This window comes from Puma concolor, chromosome B4 (genome assembly GCF_028749965.1).
Source record: "Puma concolor isolate L17-30 chromosome B4, mPumCon1.1.hap2, whole genome shotgun sequence".
Taxonomy (NCBI): domain Eukaryota; kingdom Metazoa; phylum Chordata; class Mammalia; order Carnivora; family Felidae; genus Puma; species Puma concolor.
Genome location: NC_141673.1, coordinates 25496437 through 25521119, shown reverse-complemented (window position 1 = coordinate 25521119; position 24683 = coordinate 25496437). Strand labels below are relative to the sequence as shown.

General features: G+C 39.7%; 1 protein-coding gene and 1 long non-coding RNA gene across 5 annotated transcripts in view; one reads left to right on the top strand and one right to left on the bottom strand.

The window, feature by feature from the left end:
* USP44 (ubiquitin specific peptidase 44) overlaps positions 1 to 24683 on the bottom strand; it is a 56169-nt gene that overhangs the window by 30377 nt on the left and 1109 nt on the right. Inside the window, exons 2-3 of one of the 3 annotated variants that reach the window (XM_086712619.1) lie at positions 24492 to 24586; positions 6150 to 6298 (exon numbers count right to left, since the gene is read on the bottom strand). The gene's annotated coding sequence lies outside the window, so the exon portion shown is untranslated. Of the gene's footprint in view, positions 1 to 1388; positions 1487 to 6149; positions 6299 to 24491; positions 24587 to 24683 lie in introns of those variants that run through there. The other 2 variants (XM_086712618.1, XM_086712620.1) reach the window with 2 other exon arrangements.
* The window catches only part of LOC147578972 (uncharacterized), a 50331-nt gene continuing 27077 nt past the window's right edge, over positions 1430 to 24683 (top strand). For both annotated transcript variants that reach the window (XR_015253424.1, XR_015253423.1), the window contains exon 1: positions 1430 to 2178. This is a non-coding gene — a long non-coding RNA (uncharacterized LOC147578972). The remainder of the gene's footprint in view (positions 2179 to 24683) is intronic.

The window sequence follows — 24683 nt, the reverse complement described above, 5'->3', positions numbered from 1 at the left end:
GATTAGGGCTCCAAGAACACAAAGTTTTCCTCTCTTTCAAGACAACTGAATATTGAATCTCACTGAGATGATGAAATATTCTATAAACACGTGCTTAACTCATGTTTGGCTTTCTGAATTTGATCACAGTGAACAGCTATTTTTTTTTTCATTGTTTACACTGAATACTGATTTTAAAGACAACTCAAAATGGAATTCCAGGCCCTATGTTACCACCCCCTACTCCCCCCCCCCACCCCCCCACCGCCCCGCACAGGCTACTTCACAGATAATAAGGAATTCAAGTGCAGGGTCTGAAGGTCCTATTTCCATGCTAATTTCACAATCCCGTTACTTGCAAGATAGGACCATTAGAGTTTAAAAGTGGGGGAAATCAGGAGGGCTTAAGGACAAAGCGACTCTCCTAAGACTTGCTAAATTGTCTACTTCCAAAATTAAAACTGCAAGAAATTATCCGGTTACATGCAGAATGTACAACAGCTCAAAATTGCAGTTGAAACAACCACTACGTTTCACTTTCTTTTTTATTGGGAGTGGGCGGACGAGGGTCTCCTACCACCTCTTAAACTTGAACATTTTTTTCTTCTCATGCTAACACGTTTCTTACGCCCCCAAATGAGTTTAGCCCATTAGCATTCCTTCCCCGAAGGCCAGCGGAAGCTGGTATTCAAAAATCCTAAGTGTCTCTAAGTGGCAGCAGGTGCTGGCAACGCTGGGACCCGATCGATGGAAGGAAAGCAAGCCATTCCTCATAGACGGCTAGAAAATGCCCTTCCAAAGCCTCCCAGGGGATTTCGAGCATCACCTGGCAGCAATCAGAGCCAGGGGTTAGGATGCGGTTTTATTTCGACAGTACCAGCTCTGCAGAGCGCCCAGCGCGCATCCCTATTCATGATCACATCTACATAGCGCTCCCCAACGCGGGTCAGAGCACATCTCCCCCTCCGCACCCCCCAAAGTCTTCCTATTCCGCCTCTTCTCCTCCCAACTCATGCCCCTCCAGCCCCGCTCAGGGTGGCTACGCGGTGACCCTGGCCACACGGGACGCGCGGCTGCTCGCAGCATCTCTGGGCACTCCTGAGGTGGCCAGCCACCAGGACGCCGGCCAGGGCATCGCACGACCCACCGAAACTTCCCAGAGGCGCCAATTCTAAATTCGCCGGACCCGCCGCCACTGCCACTGCCTTCTCCGCGCGCCCCTCGGCCCGCTCCCCTCAGTCCGTCCGCAGCCCCCCTCTCCCTCCCTCAGGACCTCCCCGCGCCCTGCGAGGCGGGAAAACACCGCCAGGTGCCCCCAGGCCCCGAAGGCTCTGGTCGGACCTCCGCTCCGGTAGAGAGCCTCATTCCGCCAACCGCTGCAGCCGCGCGCGTCCGTCACGCACACTCACCAGCCCGAGCCGAAGCGGCCATCTTTGCGCTCACCCCCGGGCCCCCCGCCCCCGGTTCAGCGGCGGCGGCGGCGGCGGCGGCCCGGTCGAGCGGCTACGTCACAGGTGACGCCGTGCCGCCCCGCCCCCCGGGCCTTTGGCGTGCCGGGGGTGCCGCTCCGCTTGGCTAATGCCACCCGCTCGGCTGCCGCTGCCGGGGGCGCCCTGAGAGGCGAGCGGCAGCCCGGATTCCGGTCGTGGTCCAGGGATGGGCTTTGCTCAGCGCGGCATGTGGCTCTGAGTGGATAGTAGCCGTTTCCTCCCCAGGCGGGCTTCGCACCTGTCCTCATCTCCCGGGCACGGGAGGGTGCAGCCAGGGTTTACTACAATTCTGTGAGATGCAAAAGATTCCGCGGGCGTCCGAACCCCTCCACTGAATTTCTGCGACTCACACAGCGTCAAATTGGCAGGAAGGCGCGCCCATTCCGTTGTCTTCAAAATCAGCGCAAATGGACTGGCATAGACATTCGTTGAGAAAACGCTTCCTTTCTGAGGAGGCAACCTAGGTGTGACCTCAAGGGGATCGTGACTGCTTTGAATTCAGCTTCCTCAGACAGCAGTCGGGCAAGAAAGGTTCCAGAATGGGACACTTACTGAGACATAAATTTGAGGGACACGAAGAGACTCCTGTGTCCAAAATTAACCTGAAGCTGTCGATTTACCTGAAATTGCCAATTTAAGGTAATGAAACAGATACCGAAAAGAAGAGCTGAGAGAGAAAGATCTAGAGAAGAGAAGGTCAAACCCACAGGTACATGAAAATTAAGCCGTTAATATTTCTTGAGCTTGTACTCTGTGCTCAGCTGTGTGCCGTTTCTACCTCCGCTACCCTGTGGGGAATATTTAAAATGAAAAGACCTATCTTTTTAAGGAGAGGTAGAAGCAGCAAGACAAACATGCAGAGTTAATAACGTGTCCGTGGAGTACATGATCTTGCAATATATAAGGGAAGCTATAAAATTATGCATATGAACAACTCCACTTCAGGGAATATCTTTCCATGGTATGAATGGGGGAAAAAAGAGCGCACAAAGGCATTCATAGCATATTATCTAAACAAAAGTTTGAAGGGAAATGGCTAATTTTAACATCGGCATATTAACCTCAGGAATTCTTATGTAGATAACAAATGGCAACAGTCTAATCAATTCACATTATAAAAAGTACCAGTTGAAGATTCAATTGCATAAAATGTAGTTTTGCACATATAAATGATAAGGGATGAATTTTCATAGTTTAATACTCCTTTCATTCTTTTTTTTTTTTAATTTTTTTCAACGTTTTTTATTTATTTTGGGGACAGAGAGAGACAGAGCATGAACGGAGGAGGGGCAGAGAGAGAGGGAGACACAGAATCGGAAACAGGCTCCAGGTTCTGAGCCATCAGCCCAGAGCCCGACGTGGGGCTCGAACTCACGGACCGCGAGATCGTGACCTGGCTGAAGTCGGATGCTTAACCGACTGCGCCACCCAGGCGCCCCTCATTCTTTTTTTCTAATACAAGTGCATATAGAATTCACTTCTGTCCCCAGTGCAGTCCTCCAGTTCGAAACACATAAACCACTGTCTTGTAATCTTTCCCATCACCTTAATTTCTAAAATCCATTACATGAGAGTATCTCTTAAGAGGAAGTATTTCATTTAAGTATTTTTGGCATACAATATAGTTTTTCCTGCATTTCCTAGAAAGCAAAATGTAACTAAGTTCAAAAACCTTGCTCTCCTTTTTTAAGGTCAAAAAACCCACCTAGAAGGTCTTTGGCAAATATTAAGAATCTGCCGCCACTGATCTAGTAATTTTGCTTTTAGGAATACAAACAATTTTTTACTTCTGCTCAGTGTTATTTAGAATAGTGAAGACCAGAAACAACCTAACTGTTCAGTACCATGGGAAAGGATAAGTATATCTGATATAGTCATAGGACAGAATATTATATAGTCATCAAAAATCTTATTTTCAGGGGTGTCTAGGTAGTTCAGTCACTTAAGTGACCGACTCTTCATTTTGGCCCAGGTCATGATCTTGCAGTTTGTGAGTTCGAGCCCTGTGTCTGCTCTATGCTTACAGTGCAGAGACTGCTTGGGATTCTCTCTCTCTCCCTCTCCCTCTCCCCTCCCCTGCTCATGCATTCCCTCTTTCAAAATAAATAAATAAACTTAAACAATTATTTTAAAAATTCTATTTTCAGGGGGTGCCTGGCTGGCTCAGTTGGTAGAGCATGTGACTTGATCTCGGGGTCATGAGTTTGAATCCCAAGTTCAGCATAGAGATTACTTTTAAAAAATCTTATTTTCGGGGCACCTGGATGGCTCAGTCTGTTAAGCGCCCGACTTCGGCTCAGGTCAAGATCTCACTGCTCGTGAGTTCGAGTCCTGCGTTGGGCTCTGTGCTAACAGCTCGGAGTCTGGAGCCTGCTTCGGATTCTGTCTCTCTCTCTGCATGCACCTCCCCTGCTCGCTGTCTCTGTCTCTCTCTCTCAAATATAAAATAAAACATAAAAATTTTTAAAAATCTTCTTTTCTACAAATATTAAATGAAGGATTTATAGGTCAAGTCAACTGTGTCTCCCATTCCCATTCTTCAAAGAGGGTCCTTCTTCATAAATTATCTTACTGGACTGTATGACCCCTTCTCCCTCTTTTCCAGAGTTTATTAGTCTGAGATGAACACCAGACCCAAGACCAATCAATCTGTAGGAAGCTCTTTAAAAGCTCTCCCTGCTCACCCCTGGGGACCTGGCTGGCTCAGTCAGTGGAGCATGCTGCTCTTGATCTCAGGGCTTGTGAGTTCAAGCCTCACATTGGGAATAGGGATTACTTAAAAACAAAATCATAAATAGATAGATAGATAAAACCTCTTCTCAAACACTGAGGTAAAAGGGGTTGAGATGGGTTGAATATTGATTTAAAGGCACATTGAAATAAAAATTAATTAATTAATTAATTAATTAAAGGCACATTGAGAAGGCAAACAGTGGACACCTGGAAGCAAGAGGCATAAAGAAAGAGGATATAAGGATTAACAGCTGAGGTAAAAAGAAGCAGTAGCTGGGGTCTTCAGATTCTGAGTAGAATGGTTTGGATGCCAAGAGTCTGTAAAATAACAATGTAAAAGCAAAAACTAAATGCAGGATGCAAAAATGTATATATTGTATTTAAAAACGAATGTATATACTATTCACATTGGACACTTGGAATACATCAACATTTTAGTAATGGTGGCAGGATTACAAGTGCCGTTTTTAAAAGATTTTATTTTTTAAAGTAATCTCTCCACCCAACATGGGGCTTGAATTTACAACCTTGAGATCAGGAGTCGCTCCACTGACTGAGCCAACCAGGCACTCCACAAGTAATTTTTATTTTCTATGTGTTCTGCAATGATCATACTTATTTTTTTAATGTTTATTTTTTTTAATTTTTTTTTTCAACGTTTATTTATTTTTGGGACAGAGAGAGACAGAGCATGAACGGGGGAGGGGCAGAGAGAGAGGGAGACACAGAATCGGAAACAGGCTCCAGGCTCCGAGCCATCAGCCCAGAGCCCGACGCGGGGCTCGAACTCACGGACCGCGAGATCGTGACCTGGCTGAAGTCAGATGCTTAACCGACTGCGCCACCCAGGCGCCCCTAATGTTTATTTCTTTTTGAGAGTGCGTGGGTACATTCGTGCAGATGAGTGAGAGAGGGGCATGGAAAGAGTGGGATAGAGGATCTGAAGTGGGCTCTGCACCAACAGCAGAGAGCCCGATGTGGGGCTCGAACTCATGAACTGTGAGATCATAACCTGAGCCGAAGTCCAACACTTACTCGACTGAGCTGCCTGGGTGCCCCATGATTTTTAAAAAACTGTTTTAAAGGGTTAAATAGAATGAAGATCATCAGTATTCAAAAATTGTTCAGGGGCGCCTGGGTGGCTCAGCGGGTTGAGCGTCCAACTTCCGCTCAGATCATGATCTCATGGCTCGTGAGCCCCATGTTGGGCTCTGTGCTGACAGCTCAGAGCCTGGAGTCTGCTTTGGATTCTGTGTCCCTCTCTCGCTGTGCCGCTCCCTCGCTCATGCTCTATCTCTCTTTCTCTCAAGAATAAATAAAACATTAAAAAAAATTGTTCAGAAAATGAGCTGCATGTGGCCAAAGTGACTAGCAGATAGAAGTTCAGATAATTTCCTGAGGTCATAAATGACTTCAAGGAAATGGTATTTAGGCTGGGTCTTTTAAAGACTAAGATGATATTTTTTCATTTATGGGAAGAAGACAAAGTAAAGACAAGTTGAGTAAGTCATAGGAGGAGGGTACTGAATAGATGTCCTCAATAAAAGGTCTTGAATACAAAGATGTAAGCTAGAGAGAGATGCTGGATGGGAAGGAATGAGCTAGAGATAAGAAATTATCTGGAGATTGTCATTAATTGTGTTAATAATTAAAGAGATCGATTGTAGCATAACCTTATATATATTTATTGTTATTACTATTTACCCAACTTTGAAAATTTCCTTATTGTGAGTCTTAACAACGTAGGCCTAAATTATGCCATGTCTAACTTGTTTCTAGAGCTCCAGAACCAGAACCTCATTTTTACATAGCTGTCTTAATAATTTTTCTCACGTAATTTTCCTCTTTGTTTTACACCCATGTCATGAAATCTAAGCTTTTTACTATAACAAAGAAAAAAATGTCTTCTTCCCTTCACACATCATCAACAGGCTTCCCCAAACTTACCTACATCCTCAAAATCAGTCTTTCCCCTTATCGGCCTTTGACTGCTAGGAGGTCAGTCTCTTTACAGTCTTGCACACTTCAGGCACTTCCCACCTTTAAATCTGCGCAGATGTTTATCTCCTAAGTAGAAGCCCCTCCAACTTTCACTCCTGCAAAATTACAATCAACCTCTTTCAGAGCTGGCCTAAGCTCTTACCTCCTGGAAATTGCTTTCCTAGTAACTAGGCTTTCAGATCCCCATCCCCCAACCCCCAATACATTATTATGCAGTCACAGCTTTTGTTCTGAGTTCCGCGCCTGGTTCTCTCTTTGCATTGTAACCTCTTTGGGGAGAAGGAATGTGCACTGGCTCCGCTGTGTGTCTCTCTACAGCTCCTTAGTATAGTGATGGCCAAAAATACTCTTAAAATGCTTAATGAATTAACAAAATTAGATGTTCTCTCGCATAATAGGGCATTGTGGAAATGATGTGTAGTGGTTTCCCTTGTTTCCACAGTCCCTATATTGGGAGAAACGTCAATTTGCTTTTTTTTCTAAGGTAAGTACAGTTTCCTAACAAGATAAAATTTTAATGACTTTGATACCTCCACTCTGAGGCCAGATCCAACTTCTGAAGTAGATACAACACTAACTGGTTGTTTCTTGGATCCTCAGAGTCCGAATGAATTAAAGGAAGACAAAACACAAAATTTTGTTAATCTTAGGGCTGCTTTTTAATCTTTGTGTTGATTTTTAGAATTTTCTATTCCAGTCTTTTATTAAAATGAGAAATATCTTGGGAATCCTAATTGTCTATTAAAGAAGAGTTTAGGGTTTTGTTAACTTTGAGAAAACTGCTTCCAAGAATTTTCAGTTTTACAGACTAAATGTTCCTATCAATAATTTTAAAGCTATGAAAGATTCATTTGACAAATATTTTTTGAACACCTATGTGCCTGGCACTATGCTAGGCACTGACATGTCCATGACCTTCATTTCAATGTTAGGAAGAAATAAAGGATTGAATGGAGAAAGTAGGTAAAATACTAAAAGACTCAGACCTAAAGTTTGATTAAGGTGTAACAACACCCTGATGTTGATTTTTTAAAAATAGAGTCACCCAAAAACCTTAAATTTGAGGCAAATATGTAAGAAAAGAGTTGAGAGAGAAATATTAGAACAGCAGATGACAACATATGGTCTTAGTAGGTGAATATAGAGAGTGGAACATGAGCAGAAAGAAATGGCTTTAGAATTAGCTCTTTTAAATTCTTTCTTTTTTTTTAGTTTCTTTTTCTGAGTAGGCTCCATGCCCATTGTGGGGTTTGAACTCACTACCTTGAGATTGAGAGTCACATGCTCTACCAACTGAGCCAACCAGATGCCCCTAGGCTTTTTTAATTCTAAGAAACAAAGAATGAGGGTGGTGGCAGGTAAGGGAGGCAAATGCAAGTTAAGAAGTAGAAGACCCCCAAACTGATTTAATTTTAAAGGGCTGGTAAGTGTTTATTTAGTGGCCTGTGAGGGAAGCTTATACCTTGAAAAGTACAACATATGCCTACTGGAAATTGAAAAGGACCCCGGGGGTTTTGTCATTAACAGCAGCAAAATTGTAAAGCTAGTCATTTTGTCTCTCCTTTTAATATCTTCTCCACCTCCATCCTACTCAATTTTTTCAGGAATCCACAGGCTGCTTGTGCCCAGGGCTTTATATCAGTTTATCAAGGCTTTTTTTTCTTTTTTCCCAATAAATCGTTTCCCACGTTATTCTAGGACTCTTTACTCCAAACTTCCATTTTCTAAGGAGCCCAGTTATCATGTAGTAAATTCTAGTGTTTAGTAATGTTTTTTGCATTTCTGACTATTTATAATGGAACCTATAGACACTGAGTATGGGATTATAAAATGAGGTCCATGAGGACCCCCATAGGGGTCCATGCTGGCTCAAGTCGGTGGAGTGAGAGACTCTTAATCTCGGAGTTGTGATTTGAGCCCCACATTGGGTGTAGAGATTACTTAAAAATAAAATCTGAATGAATGAATGAATAAATAAATAAATAAATAAATAAATTTAAAAGATGAGATTTTAAGCATTGTGGAAAACAAATGAGATATTTTCTTAAGCCTGGATGCCTTTCTAAGGATAAGTTAAGGATGTATGTGTGTGTATAATGTTATAACATGTTTATCTAGTTATAATCACAATGTATGACAGTTTATCTAAATATTTTTAGTTCTTTAAATGTGTTGCATGTTTTACTTTTATCTCCTCTGTAAAGTTAGGGAAATAGTATCTGTCCTATCTTCCTTACAAGGATGTTTTAAACATCAAATGAACTTTTGCATGTTTAAACCCTTCCTAAAGTATAAAGAGAAAAGTAAATGTACTTATCATTATTTCTCTCAGGATCATTACTGCCCTGTAAAGTTCCTTGAGGTCAGGAACTGAGATTTGTTCATATTTATAACCCTTTAACCTGAGGTTTACTTTTTACTAAAGTAATAGCTAATTGGAGGATAAATACCATAAAGGTTAAAATTAGTTATGATATTATGAGAAACATGTAGAACAAAGTTTTAGCCTCCTTTTCTCATAGCAAGCAGGGAAAGGATCTGGAGAAGCAGAGAGAGAAAGGAAAAGGGTTAGAACTGGAAATTCTAACTTCTGAAGCTTTAGTAAACCATGCCAAAAAGATACTAAAAGTATCTTTCATGAGGGAAAGTAATCTTTTTTTTTTTTTTAAGTTTTATTTAAGTAATCTCTATACCCAATGTGGGGCTTGAACTCATGACCCTGAGATCAGGAGTCACATGCTCTTCCAACCGAGCCAGCCAGGCATCCCTCATGAGGGAAAATAATCTTTCGTGAGGGAAGATGATTGGGGTATCTAAATTTATTTTATACTGTACATATTTTTAATTAATTAAAATGTTTATTTAATTTTGAGAGGGGGGAGGGACAGAGAGAGAGAGAGAGAGACAGAGCATCTGAAGTGGGCTCTGCACTGATAACAGGCAGCCTGATGTGGGGCTTGAACTCACAAACCATGAGATCATGACCTAAACCAAAAATCCTGTGCTTAACTGACTGAGCCACCCAGGCGCCTCTGTACATATTTTTAAACCCGTATTTTTTTTTTTTAATTTTAAAAAAGTGTTTATTTTTAAGAGAGAGCCAGCAGGGGAGGGGCAGAAAGAGAGGAAGACAGAGAATCCCAAGCAGGCTCCCCAGCGTCAGTGCAGAGCCTGATGTGGGCTTGAACCCATGAACCATGAAATCATGACCTGAGCTGAAATCAAGAGTCAGGTGCTTAACGGACTGAGCCACCCAGGCACCCCTAAACTCATTTAAAAAAAACAATTAAGAAAAGTGGTTAATCATAATTGTTTGTATAATTATTTATATCTTCACAAACCCTTTGGAAACTGAAATCCTTTAGTGTTGCAAAAAAACAGAAAGCTGAGTATAAAGCAGCAATTAATGTAGTAAGGTACTGCATCATATAAAGGAAACCTCATACTGTAGATTCAGTATATATGCATACAGTAAAAAGAGCTAATGATTCTGGGGTGCCTGGCTGACTCCATAGATAGAGCACGTGACTCTTGATCTCAGGGTTGTAAGTTTGAGCCCCATGTTGGATGTAGAGATTATTTAAAAATAAAGCTTAAAAAAAAAGCTAATAATTCTTCATGTGCAAGAGCTAGGATGATCACCCTGCTTTTCTCTGTTGTCTTAAGGTGACTTCCTTTCAGGCCATAGGGCCCTCTTGGTGACAGTCATTGGTTTAGCCATCTGTTTGTGTCTGTAAGCTTCTCCTTGCTCGGTTAACCAGAGATGAAGTTCTAGAAAACCGCATTTCCACAGGAAATTCTTAAAAGGAAAGGAGGTTGTATGTAAGGCAGATAGCCTCCATCTATTTCATTTTATCTTTGGTCTTTAAACTAATATTTACAAAACTAAGCAGAATGGATGCTTGGTAGAGGTTTCTTAATTTTTAAACTAAACACATGATTCCTGGCCTATAGAAAAATAATGAAAGATGAGTCAATCTGAAAACAAAAGGTGGCATAAAGAAGTCTTTTTAGCAACAATGAAGTTTTCTTTCATCTATTTGCATGAAAATTCTAAAATGACTTGGGATTGATCACAGAAGGAAATTTGTATAAATTCACTATTGAATACTTATGAAGTTACTTCTTCTTTTCATAAACACCAATGATAATATTAAAGAATGACTTAAACATTTAACTTATTTGCTTATGCTTATAACATTTTATTGAATTAAGACAAAATCTAGTTTTAACATTATTATTAGTCAATCACACTGGGCAAGAGGATTATAATTTTGACTAGTCTCATTATGAATAGTTTTCTCCCTTTTTGTTTAATATTGATGTACATGTAATGTACATTATTTGTACAAAAAGTACTATAAAGTATGCCTTTGTTGTGTTGGTGTGATGGGATGCCAGGAAAAACCAAATTGCCTTGGCTCCATTATGAGGGTCAGAAATGCCCATATTATTAAAACAATTTAAGACCCCAGGTTAAAATGCAAATCTGGGCGAGAGGGGGATAATTTGTTAAGTTCCTATTAGTTTGTTGTTGTTGTTGTTTTTCCCCAAGAAAGCTCCATGCCCAACATGGGGCCTGAACCCATGATTTCACGATCAAGAGTCACATGTTCCCTGATTCTTGAGCCAGCCAGGCACCCCAAGCTCCTAATAGTTTTAGTGTCTTATTGCAAATTAGTGAATTAGATAAATGAACAGTGCTGTGAAGATAATGGGAAATAGGTTTTTAAATTTGGGGGATGACAGAGAAAATGGGAAACACACATAGATATTGTGTTGCCTTGGAGAGGCCTGATTAGGGGTGGAACAGCATCAGGCACTCAGTGGGTCTTTGGGGAAATAGAGGAAATCTGAATGAACATAAAATGTTTTATCTTAAGGGGCACCTAGGTGGCTCAGTTGCATAAGTGTCCAACTCTTGATTTCAGCTCAGGTCATGATCTCATGGCTCATGAGTTGAAGCCCTGCATCAGGGTCTGCACTGGCAGTGCAGATCCTGCTTGGGATTTTCTCTTTCTCTCCCTCTCTCTACTCCTCACCTGCTTGCGCTCACTCTCTCTCAAAATAAATAAGTAAACATTAAAAAAAAACCCACAATTTTATTTTAAGATGAATGCTAGTTAGGAAGTCCAACCCTTTAAATATCTACCGAAAATGTAAGAATTCTTTCTTCATAATCAACTGTGAGCTTAAGAGAAACAAAAAAAAGCCTGGGTGGCTCAGTTGGTTAAGCCTCCATCTCTTGATTTCAGCTCAGGTCATGATCTCCTGGTTGGGGGACCAAGCCCCACTTTTGACTTTGCGCAGGGCATGGAATCTGCTTGAGATTCTCTCTGAAAATGGGAATTACAAAACTGATTCAGCAGATTCATGTCGTTTTGAGGATTATGTAAATGCTTTTGTAAACTATGAAGTACTACATGAATTCAAGGTAAAACTTAAGTCCAAAACTTAAGATAAATGATCTTTCTATATAATTTGCAGATTTTTTATTGACACCAGTAAAAATCAGAATTGTGGTATTTCTACTAGCTGCTACTATGCATAACACAAAGATATAACAAAATTTTTAAATGATGATAGTTCCCAATAAATGTGAGGTGCTATTATTATTATTGAATCTTATCCTATCCTAACATGTGAGGTACTTTGTTGCTAAGCTTTTCTGTTTCTTCTAACATTTCTTTGTTCTCTTCCTTTTCACTGGCTCCTAAGCCTCTGCTTTTAAACATCCAGTTTTCCACATCTTGAAAGAAATCGCTTGATGTATAGCTTCCTGTCTCAACCCCTTAATTTCTCTTCTCCCTTATATCATCAATGAGAGGCTTATATCAGTAGATCTCAAAGGCACAGAGATAGTTGCCATAGTTCCGAACATAAATGATGCCGACTGGTGATGCACTGGTGCAGCTTCTGGGAAACCAAAGTCTTTGGATTCTGGTTGGGCATGGGAGTAGGGGAGGGGCAGGGGGAGAGTATGGTTGCAAAGCTGAAACTTAAAGGAATTGGCAGAAGGTTGCCACCAGGAGTGGAACCTACTGCTTAATTTGACTCAACACGGGAAACCAAAGGCATGAACAGGATTGACAGATTGATATCTCTTTCTTGATTCTGTGGGTGGTGGTGCATGGCCGTTCTTAGCTGGTGGAGTGATTTGTCTGGTTAATTCCAATAATGCATGAGACTCCGGCATGCTAACGAGTTACAAAACCCCGAGAATAGTTGCCTTGAAACCATGTTTCATTACAATCAATAAAAATTCATTTTTCTTCAGTCTCCTGTCTACTTAGAGCTATGGTTTGCCTCCCCCTGCCCACTTTACCTATCAGTTTTAAATTCATCATCAATGTACTCTTTACCAAATAACCTCAATAGTTTTCTACATTGTCAACCACTAATAGAACATTTTGTGAGTTAGAACAATGGCAACAGGACAATCTTAGTAATTATTTTTCTGAATCCTAAAACTCTCTGTAAATGAGAACTATAATAAAAAGCCTAGAAATATAAGTCCTTCTCTGATTTAAAAAAAATCATCATGACTCTATGATAGTGATTGGTGGATGTTGAAAATACCTGGTTTATACCTGCCATCTCCATTTTCTTTTCATTAGCCACCTACAATCAGGCTTCTCACCTTACTGCTTTGAAAATATTCTTTCATTTACTTATTTTTAAATGTCTATTTTTGAGAGACAGAACACGAGCGGAGGGGGGCAGTGAAAGAGGGGGACAGAGGATCTAAAGTGGGCTCTGTGCTAACAGCCAAGAGCCCAATGTGGGGCTTAAACTCAGGAACCTTGAGATCATGACCTGAGCTGAAGTCGAATGCTTAACTGGCTGAGCCACCCAGTTAGGTGTCCCTGAAAGTATTCTTTTAAAACAAGCTCCCCAGCAATTTCTTCCTGGTCAAATTCAAAAACCATTGATCTTCCTTTACCAAAAATATGCTAAAGTTGATCACCTTTTCCTTCTTAAAATACACTCTTAGATTTTATTCTTAGACCTGTACATGATCCCCTATGTATTAGGACAGAATGATAACTATGGCTGCTGCTGCTGCTGCTGCTGCTGCTGCTGCTGCTGCTGCTGCTGCTGCTACTATTATTGCTGCTTTCACTTAATAGTTAGCTTATAGTCACTGCTTACTGTAATTCTCACAATTGTCCTAAGGAGGTCAGTATTATTATCCTCATTTTACAGTTGAGGAGGAAACATGCTCAGGATTTAATCAATTTATTTATATTCACACATCAGACTAGGATCTTCTCTGGAGGTGTTAGATTTAGCAGTGGAGAGGCAGACCTAAACTGGATCACGACATGCTCTGTTCCCTATATTTAGAGAAGGAAAGTTTGTTTTCTTCCATTTATTTATAGTTTGAGGGAGTACTGTACTTTGTGAAGGTGGCATTTCAGGTAGTTTTTTTACACAGGCTATTCATCCACAATTTTATCAAGTGTCCTTTGAACTCAGTTTTCACCAAAATCAGAGAAAGTGGATAGAAAGCAAGCTGTGCTAGGTTACTGATATTTTTCTCCTTTTCAAGTCAATTGGCTCCAGTAGGAATGGGAATGCAACTTTGGACTTGTTGAGTCTAGGCAATGCTCTAACCACATACACTAAATTGCAGGGTATAGTTATCAGAATTTGATGAATGACAACATAGATTTTAAATTAAGCTATGTAGTATAATTTGCTCAAATTTTGACCAAGTAGATTTTATTGGAGCATTTGCAGTGATACAGTAGGATTTAGATACATTAGTTACATACATGTTTTAGTTTCTCAAATAAATGCGTAACAGTATAATCTAGCTACAAAAGATTTCCTTAAGGTTTTTGTTGGCATTTCAGTGTTAACAACTGGGACTTGAGTATTTTAGATTTCATCTGAAATTAGTGGTTCACATACAAAAATAAATGGTTTTCACAGTTGTCAGCTTTGATTAACATAATATTAAACCTCTTGAGTATATTACACCACTACTTTTTTTTTTTTCAACGTTTTTTATTTATTTTTGGGACAGAGAGAGACAGAGCATGAACGGGGGAAGGGCAGAGAGAGAGGGAGACACAGAATCGGAAACAGGCTCCAGGCTCCGAGCCATCAGCCCAGAGCCTGACGCGGGGCTCGAACTCAGGGACCACGAGATCGTGACCTGGCTGAAGTCGGACGCTTAACCGACTGCGCCACCCAGGCGCCCCAACTACTTTTGTTTTTTAACTGACAGATCTGAAAAATAATAAAGACGGAGTATGTCTTACAAACACATTAAATGTATATATAGTCTTTGATTTTTTTCATTTAACATACCCTTACCTTTTTTCAGAGGCATTTGGCTTTCTTCTTTTAGCAGGTTTTGCCACTAAATTTTTTACCTATCTACCAAAGTACTTTCAAAAAATTTTTTTGTTTATTTTTATTTGTGTGTGTGTGTGTGTGTGTGTGAGAGAGAGAGAGAGAGAGAGAGAGAGAGAGAGAGAGAGCGCATGAACATGAACCGGGGAGGGGCAGAGAGAGGGAAACACAGAATCCAATGCAGGCTCCAGGCTCTGAGCTGCCAGCACAGAGCCCGACACACGGCTTGAACTCATGAGCCATGAGATCATGACCTGAGCCAAAGTCGGACACTCAACCGACTGAGCCAGCCAGGCACCCCATCTACCAAAATACTTTCAATCGTTTGATTAACAAATCTAATGGAGGGAGGAGAGGATTATGAGTTATCTCAAAGATATATTAAGGACCTCATATCTATATAAATAGATTGAGGAAAGGAGGAATTGTGCATTAGTTATAAAGCCTTTCACTGCAGACAATTTATATCTCAAAGAATTTTCACATTATCTTTCTTCATATTTATCATTATATAGCTGAGGAAATTATTAAGATATAAAGTGACTTGTCTGAAGCCACACGGCATTGATCAGACCTGGGATTAGAAAACAAATCTTCCTATGACCAGCCATTGTTCTTCACAGCATGCGTACCTTATAGATACCATTGTTCTCTGCAGTGTACTTTATAGATACCATGGAAGTGATTTCTTTTGAGAGATAGTTATTAAAGCACTTCCCACCTCTCAACTTGTCTACTTTTGAAAAAAAGTCCTTAAACCTGACTGTCTAAATTAAACAGAAGATAGTGTTAGTATCTCCAAGAAGAATTTGTATAAATATAATGAGAAAAATTGATTTAGAGAATTTTACCTGTAGTTTATTTCCTGCTAGATTGCTTCCTTGCCAAGCTAATTTGACCTACATTTAAAGGTGTCCAAATCAACTGAGATGTCATTCTATCATAATTATAGAAGCTCTTCCACCAAAATGTATTCACTCATAAATAGGTAAACTCATGACCTTGGAGAAAGGACAGAAAAACAGATAAGACAGTCTCAAAGAAGAAACAGAAATGTATTTGCTTTCTTTTTTTTTTAAATTTTTTTTTCAATGTTTTTATTTATTTTTGGGACAGAGAGAGACAGAGCATGAACGGGGGAGGGGCAGAGAGAGAGGGAGACACAGAATCAGAAACAGGCTCCAGGCTCTGAGCCACCAGCCCAGAGCCTGATGTGGGGCTCGAACTCACGGACCGCGAGATCGTGACCTGGCTGAAGTGGGATGCTTAACCGACTGCGGCACCCAGGCGCCCCAGAAATGTATGTGCTTTCTAAGCTACTCATTGTAGGATGGGTGTAGGGATCAACTGGTTCATAATTAAAACTTTACTCATCTTCCTGATCTGAGCTGTATCCTTATTTACTCCATCTGCATTTTATGTGAAATGCATTGATGGTCACGAATCTGTTTCTTTGGTTATACTCAGTGATACAGGAAGTGTCCAATAAGCACTAGAATCTGAATAATAAGGATAATGGCTTTGGTCTGAAATTTGCAGATAGGACAGTGGAAGCTGGGGCAAAATGACTGGTCCAGAGTCATACAATGGGATACATAGCTCCCTGGATCCCAAAGGACAGCTGTTTCCTCCAAGATTTGGTGACTCAGAAACCTCATGTTTTTAGAAAATTCTTCCTTAGGGCAAATAAAAATTTCTTTACTTATAATATTTACCATCTGGGACTATTTCTGCCCTGCAGGGCCTCACTGGACAACCTGCTTCTGTACCCTCTCTGCCCCACCTCAGTCTCTTTTATATCTTGTACAGCTTAGGTTCAGAAGCTGCTTTATTTCCTGAGGAAATTTCTCCAACCAAGAGTTTTCAGTATTTTAGATCTTTTTCTCTCTCTTTTTATTGACCACTTGTGCCTACTTGCAGAAGATTTAACATGTCTTTAATACCTTTTGTCCTTCCTTCTCCCACTCCCAGTCTCCAATCTCTTCTTTTTATTTTACTCCTTATTTTAGATAATAGAATCATCATCTAGTCAACCATTTATTTTAGATACCTTACGATCATCTTTTATTCCCCAACCCAGCATTATCCATCACATTGAATCAGGGGCCAAATCTTGCCAGTTCTATCATTTAAGTGTCCCTGAGACCTATTTCTCTTTTCAATGCCACTGCCCCAGCTCTCATTCTTATCATTCCTTGTCAGCGCTATTATAATTAGCCTCTATACTCAATTCTCTGCTTCTATTCTCTCTGTGCTACCCTATTACATATTACATATTACCCTCATTACATTGTCAAAAACCTTACAATTTGATGGGAAAAATGAGATATGTGCATAATAAAAAATTAGAGAATAGCACAAGATAGAATTTATAATCCAATGCTAAAAGTTGTGTATTGGCCACTCAGTATTGTGTGAAGTCAGGAAATAGCGGTTATCACTCAGAAAATTTCTAGAGAAATCTGCCTGGAAATGGTTTAAAGGACAGGTGGTATGCAGGGAGAAGTTGAAAAAATGCTCCATGTTGTAATGAATGAATTCACTAATTTGTTAATTAACAGTAACAACAATAACATAACGACCCTTTAATTGAACACCTATAATATGCTAGTTTGCAGGATAGGTGTTATTACCTGCCCTCTTAGCCTTTCTGATCTGGGTTACAGGTGAAGTAATTGAGCTCTGAAATTTTAAATAATATGCCTGACATCACAATAAATTTCAGAACTGACATTTAAACTCAGGTGTGTTTGGTTTTAAAGCTCAGAGTTATTTCACTGTTTCACTAAAATTCATTCAGATTATCTCCGACAGTGTGGAAATTAGTATAGAAGTGGTGTTAAAGGGGATTGCAAACCCACATATCTGATTTTGAGGTCATTTTTATGGCACAAAGGACTATATTCATTACCTTCAGCATTTATAATCAAGGGATAGATTAGAGATCAATAAGACATTGTTACTGCCTTCAAGGAGCTCGATGTGCCGGGGAAGACTGGCAATACAGTGTGATCAGTGTTATAATGATGAGAAAAGATCAGGGAAACAAAAAGTTGAGGTTAATAGACCTGTTGTGTTCTAGCCCTGCTTCTGACATTAACTAATTTGTTGTTGTTGTTATTGTTTTTTTAAGTAGGCTCCATGCCCAACATGGGCTCAAACTCATGACTCTAAAATCTAGAGTCATATGCTCTACCAACTGAGCCAGCCAGGTGCCCCTGATAGTAACTAGTTTAGACAAGTCATTTAACTGATAACAAGTTTGTTTTTTCTTTCTTTTTTTTAAAATAATTTTTAATGTTTTATTTATTTTTGAGAGAGAGAGAGAGAGAATGAGCAGGAGGGGAGGGGCAGAGAGAGAGGGAGACACAGAATCCAAAGCAGGCTGACCTGAGCTGAAGTCAGATACTTTAAACGACTGAGCCACCCAGGTGCCCCACAAGTTTGTTTTTTCTTCTGTAAAATGAAGGGGTATGACTAAATAAAGGAACTTCTTCGTTATTGAAAACTCATTGCTTTGTTTAAAAGTATTTATTTATTTTTTTGTTCGTTTATTTAAGTAATCTGTACACCCAACATGGGGCTTGAGCTCACACCCTGACATTGAGAGTCACATGCTCTTTGGACTGAGCCAGCCAGGTGCCCCCTCATTGTTCTTTTTATTCCTAACTTTTAGTTCTATTTTTGCTTTTCCATTTCATTCATTCATTGAGTCATTCATCAGTCCTTCATTCCATCCACGTGTTCCAGGCACTACATGGTACACTGGGAACACAAACATAAGATATGGTAACCCCTTCCCCCACAGGCTTGAGGTATGGATAGGTAAATTCAATGTAGTGTCACAATAGAGGCATTTACAAAGCGCTATGGGAAAATGGTGGAGGGAATGTGGGGTGGGATGAGGATGAGGATGGGGAGCAGAATATTTGACAAGGAGGTGACATTTACAAAGACTCTCAAAGAGTCAGTAGGAGATTGCTAAAACAAGTGCACATGGGACTTCAAGGCCAACTTTTTTTTGGTGAAGCTGTGCTTGTACTGTCTGTGATCAGCTGCTTCTAGGATTGATTTAGCTAATTTGGCTGGTTGGACAAGCATCTTTTCCGTGTTTCTCACTTCATGTTTTCTTCCCCCAGAAACTATTCTCTTTCAAAGAGGACTGCCTTCCCAGACACAGTTGTATTTTATAAGCCTTTATCCCTCTAAAAGTCTAATATTCTAGCATGAATCTAAAAGATTGTATTAGAGGGGCACCTGGGTGGCTCAGTTGGTTAAGTGTCTGACTCTTGATTTTGGCTTTGGTCATGATCTCACAGTTGTGGGATGGAGCCCTGAGTCAGACTCTGTGCTGATGGTGTGCAGCCTGCTTGGGACTCTCTCCGTGCCCCAACCCCCCTCTAAATAAATAAATAAACATTAAAAAAAAAAGATTGTGTTAGAGTATTATGAAATGTTATCGTGTCAAAACTCTGGAACTAGGTGTGACCAGGAAGGATTTTCAGAGTATTAATTAGAAAAAAATTTCAGTGATTTTGGAGTCAAAACAGACCTTCATTCAGATTCCCTTTACCTGTGAAATGGGTGATCTCACAGAGTTGTTTTGAGGATTGAATGAGCTAATATATGTAAAAATAGACGTAGCCAATTACTTAGGTGCATGATAAATGGTATGTGTTTGCTGATAGTGGTGATAGTACCTTATTATGGTGATGTATTTTGTTGCTGAAGATAGCAATAGCTATAGTTAGAATGAACTACAGAGTTAAAAGTACTAGATTAGAGGGTTGCCTGGCTGGCTCAGTTGGTAGAACATTCAACTCTTGATTTCAGGGTTGTTAAGTCTGAGTCTCATGTTAGGTATATAGATTACTTAAAAATAAAAAATATATACATATATTTTTTGAGAGAGTACACACTTGCACACAAGCAAGACACAGAGGGGCAAAGGGAGAGGTAGAGAGAGAATATTAAGCAGGCTCCACTCCCAGTACAGAGCCCAATGTGGGGCTCAATCTCATGGCCATGAGATCATGGCCTGAGCCGAAATCAAGAGTTGGATGTTTAACCAACTAAGCTACCCAGGCACCCCAAAAATAAAATCTTGAAAAAAAAAAGGTACTAGATTAGATGGTAGCAGATGATGATTTGTAACTCTGACAACCATTGTGCCTTATTATAGAATAGAGATCAATTTCTTGATGATCCAATTTAAAGTTATATTGGTCATACATCTTTATTTATTTGTTCTTAATTTTTTTTAAGTTTATTAATTTTTTTTAGTAATCACTATACCAAATGTGGGGCTTGAACTCATGACCTCGAGATCAAGAGTTGCATGGCCTTCTGACTGAGCCAGCCAGACGCTGCTGTTTGCTATACATCTAATATAGGGACAAATGGGTAATTATTTCTATGAATTTTTGTGTAATTTTCAAAAAATCTTTATTTATTTTGAGAGAGAGAGAGTGCACACGTGTGAGTAGGAGAGGAACACAGAGAGGGAGGGAGAGAGAGAACCCTGATGTGGGGCTTGAACTCAAGAACCATGAGATCATGACCTGCGCTGCAATCAAGAGTCGGATGCTTGGGGCACCTGGGTGGCTCAGTTGGTTAAGCGTCCGACTTCGGCTCAGGTCATGATCTCACAGTCCGTGAGTTTGAGCCCTGCGTCGGGCTCTGTGCTGACAGCTCAGAGCCTGGAGCCTGCTTCAGATTCTGTGTCTCCCCCTCTCTCTGACCCTCCCCCGTTCATGCTCTGTCTCTCTCTGTCTCAAAAATAAATAAAACATTAAAAAAAAAAAGTCGGATGCTTAACTGAGTCACTCAGGTGCCCCACTTTATGTAATTTTTATAGTTAAAAAATGTTAAAGGAAATCATGGTGGGAAGAAACTCCATTTCTAAACATCTGTCTCCACACAGTCCAGGGGAGGAATTCTTCAGGGCCAGTCTGGCATTGGAGAAAAAGGGAGAAGAGAAGTTTGGGTTACAGAAGTGGGTACCTCACCTCCTGAGGTGCTTACATTTGAAAGTGAGAAAGTTTGCATTAAGAAGCCAGGGAGGGCACCTGGCTGGCTCAGTTGGTAGAACTAGAGCATGTAACTTTTGATCTTGGGGTTGTTTGAGCCCCATGTTGGATGTAGAGATTACTTACCAATAAAATCTTAAAAAAAAAAAAAAAGTAGCCAGGGATTACAGGGCTCTGTCTTTACTATGTAGATAGTAAAGTCCTGGGAAAAAAAGATAATGAAAAAGAGGAAAATATAGTTTTTCATGGTATCTGTCATCTCACCTATGACACTGAAGAAGGTGCAGCTCTAAACCTATTCCTCAGTCTACCAGACTGTGAACATAAGATCCTCAACCATGGAAAAATATACAAGAAAAAAATATTTAGAAGGAATACGCCAAATGTAATAGTCCTTTCTTTAATTGTTAGGATTATGGGTGATTAATATCCTTTTTAAATTCTTTGTAGTCATTTCCACATTCTACAATAAGCATATATTGTTTTTATAAACAAATTTCATTTAAAAATATTTAACAAGTCTATCACCTATCCAGTGGGAGCTATTGTGTTAATGGTACCTATTATTTCATAAACACTCACTTTTATGCCCAGGGACTATGCATGCAGCTTTGTAAGTATTTTGTCATTTAATCCTCACACTAAGCCCATGAAGTATATACTGTTATTCCCATTTAGAAATGAAGACACTGAGGTATGGAGATCAAGTAACTTGTTTTAGGTCATGTAGTTAACAGGTAGCAACACCAGGATTTGAATCCAGAAAGACTCCAGAGATTCCTATGTATACTTCTACTATGTACAGTGCTTTGGTCTATACATACACTGAGACAACTGGCAGCTCTCAACTTCAGGTCTGCTTTTAGGTATGCCACACACAACATCTATTTGGTGGCTTATAACTTACTTTAATGTTAAAAGCCTTCAGATGCTCTGATAATATTTTTGTTTTTCTTACAATTCTTCGGAAAACAGGTGATTATTTCATTAGGAAGATAAACTAGAGAATTGAATTCAAATATATACATAAAAGTTTGTTTCATTTCTGAACAAGCTGAACAATGCTATAAAATTCATTTTTTAAGTCATTAGTGTAGCTTTTGCTTTTTAAAAACACTTTATTTCACTTATTTTTTTTAAGTTTATTTTTTTAGTACTGTCTACACCCAATGTATGGCTCCAACCTCAGTTTGAGAGTCACACGTTCCATTGATTGATCCAGCCAGGCCCTCCTATAGCTTTTGATTTTTAAGCCACTGTGTCCTAGAGCTAGGTTTCTAGCTCCTGTGAATGAGTGTTTTTAGGAATACAGGACTTTGGATTAAACTTTGGATTGGAATAACTTGTTCTGCAAGTGTTCCTTAAAATGAGCAAATATTTGTAATAAATTTTAACTTGATAAATGAGTGATGTCTTGCAATGCAAGTAGTATGTGATGCTGAATGTCACATGATCACAGTGGGCCAATGGTTCTTGAAATTTGCTTTGATATGCAAGTGCTTTGGATTGCAAGCATGTTTCCAAAACTAAACTATGCTCACAAACCAAAGTTTTACTGTAATTGCAAAGAAGCAGAAAATGTGAACATTTTTTCTTCAGTTAGTGTAACCACTGTAGGAAGATGCTTTTTTGGAAAGTTGAGCAAGAGTAGTAATGTAGATCAAGAGTATAATTTTTGTTTTTGTTTTTAAGTAAAGTCTATGCCCAAAGTGAGGCTTGAACACACTACCTGGAGATCAAGAGTCACACACTCTACCAACTGAGCCAGCCAGGTGCCCCATGAGTGTAGTTTTGGTATAGAATATCCTTCTGTAAATCTCTAGCAAACAGTTTTCATACCAAAAACCATAAAGTACCTAGGAATGAACCTAATCAAAGAGGTGAAAAATCTATACACTGAAAACTATAGAAAGCTTATGAAAGAAATTGAAGAAGACCCCCCAAAATAGAAAAACATTCCATGCTCATCGTTTGGAAAAATATTGTTAAAATGTTGATACTATCCAAAGCAATCTACATATTCAGTGCAATCCCTAAAAAATAACACCAGCATTCTTCACGAGCTAGAACAAACAATCCTAAAATTTGTATGGAACCACAAAAGACCTCGAATAGCCAAAGCAATCCTGAAAAAGAAAACCAAAGCTGGAGGCATCACAATTCCAGGCTTCAAGCTGTATTACAAAGCTGTAATCATCAAGACAGTATGGTACTGGCACAAAAGCAGACACATACATCAATGGAACAGAAGAGAGAACCTAGAAATGGACCCACAAACATATGGCCAACTAATCTTTGACAAAGCAAAAAAGAATATGCAATGGACAAAAGATAGACTCTTCAGCAAATGTGTTGGGAAAACTGGAGAGCAACACGTAGAAGAATGAAACTGGACCACCTTCTTACACCATACACAAAAATAAATTCAAATGGTGTAAGAAGGTGGTCCAGTTTCATAAGTAAACATAAGACAGGAAGCCATCAAAATCCTACAGAAGAAAACAGGCAACAACTTCTTTGACCTCGGCCACACCAACTTCTTACCTGACATGATTCCACAGGCAAGGCAAAAGCAAAAATGAACTATTGGGACCTCATCAAGATAAAAAGCTTCTGTACAGTGAAGGAAACAATCAGCAAAACTAAAAGGCAACCGATGGAATGGGAGAAGATATTTGCAAATGACATATCAGATAAAGGGTTAGTATCCAAAATCTATAAAGAACTTATCAAACTCAACACCCAAAAAACAAATAATCTGGTGAAGAAATGGGCAAAAGACATGAATAGACACTTCTCCAAGGAAGACATGCAGATGGTTAACAGACACATGAAAAAATCCTCCACATCTCTCATCACCAGGGAAATACAAATCAAAACCACAATGAGATACCACCTCACACCTGTCAGAATGGCTAACATTAACAACTCAGGCAACAACAGATATTGGAGAGGATGAGGAGAAAGAGGAATCCTTTTGCACTGCGGTAGGAATGCAAACTGGTGCAGCCACTCTGGAAAACAGTATGGAAGTTCCTCAAAAAATTAAAAATAGAACTACCGTATGACCCAGCAATTGCACTACTAGGTATCCAAAGGATACAGGAGTACTGATTCAAAGGGGCACACACACCCCAGTGTTTACAGCAGCACTATCGACAATAACCAAAGTATGGAAAGAGCCCAAATGTCCATTGATGAATGAATGGATAAAGAAAATGTGGTATATATATACAACGGTTATTACTTGGTGATCAAAAAGAATGAAATCTTGCAACAAGGTGGATGGAACTAGAGTGTATTATGCTAAGTAAAATAGGTCAGTCAGAAAAACACCAATATCATGATTTCACTCATGTGGAATTTAAGATACAAAAGAGATGGACATAAGAGAAGGGAAGCAAAAATAATATAAAAACAGAAAGGGAGACAAACCATAAGAGACCCTTAATACAGAGAACAAACTGAGGGTTGCTGGTGGGGTGTTAGGTGTGGGGATGGGCTAAATGGGCAAGGGGCATTAAGCAGGACACTTGTTGGAATGAGCACTGGGTGCAACATGTAGGTAAGGGTGAATCACTAAATTCTATTCCTGAAATCATTGTTACACTATATGTTAACTAATTTGGATTTAAATTTAAAAAATAATTTTAAATAAAATGCAAATAATTTGAATTCAATAGTATGTAAACCATGAAAAAAAGAGAATCTGACGTTTTAAATATATCTTAAATCAAAAGTAAAAAACCAAAGTTAAAAAAAAAAAGTTTTCAGCTTTGGAAGAGACCTGATAAAGTCCAGCCAAGTGGTTGACATCTGGACATCTTTGAGTGCCCTCCTCATTTCCCTCCCATCATCTTCCCTTGTCCTATGATTCTAGTAACAAAGGACTCACAGTTTCCAGAGGCAGCCCTTCTGTTTTAGGACTGCTGTTGGTAACTTTTTCTGATGTTGAGTAGAAACAAGTCTTCTGGTAGCTTTTTATTTGTCCTACAAATGATTGAAAAAACAATTTTAATAGATCTGCAACAAATTTTAGTCTATTTTTATTATGTGTGATGGCAGAAGTGAACCCTCAGTGTGCTCT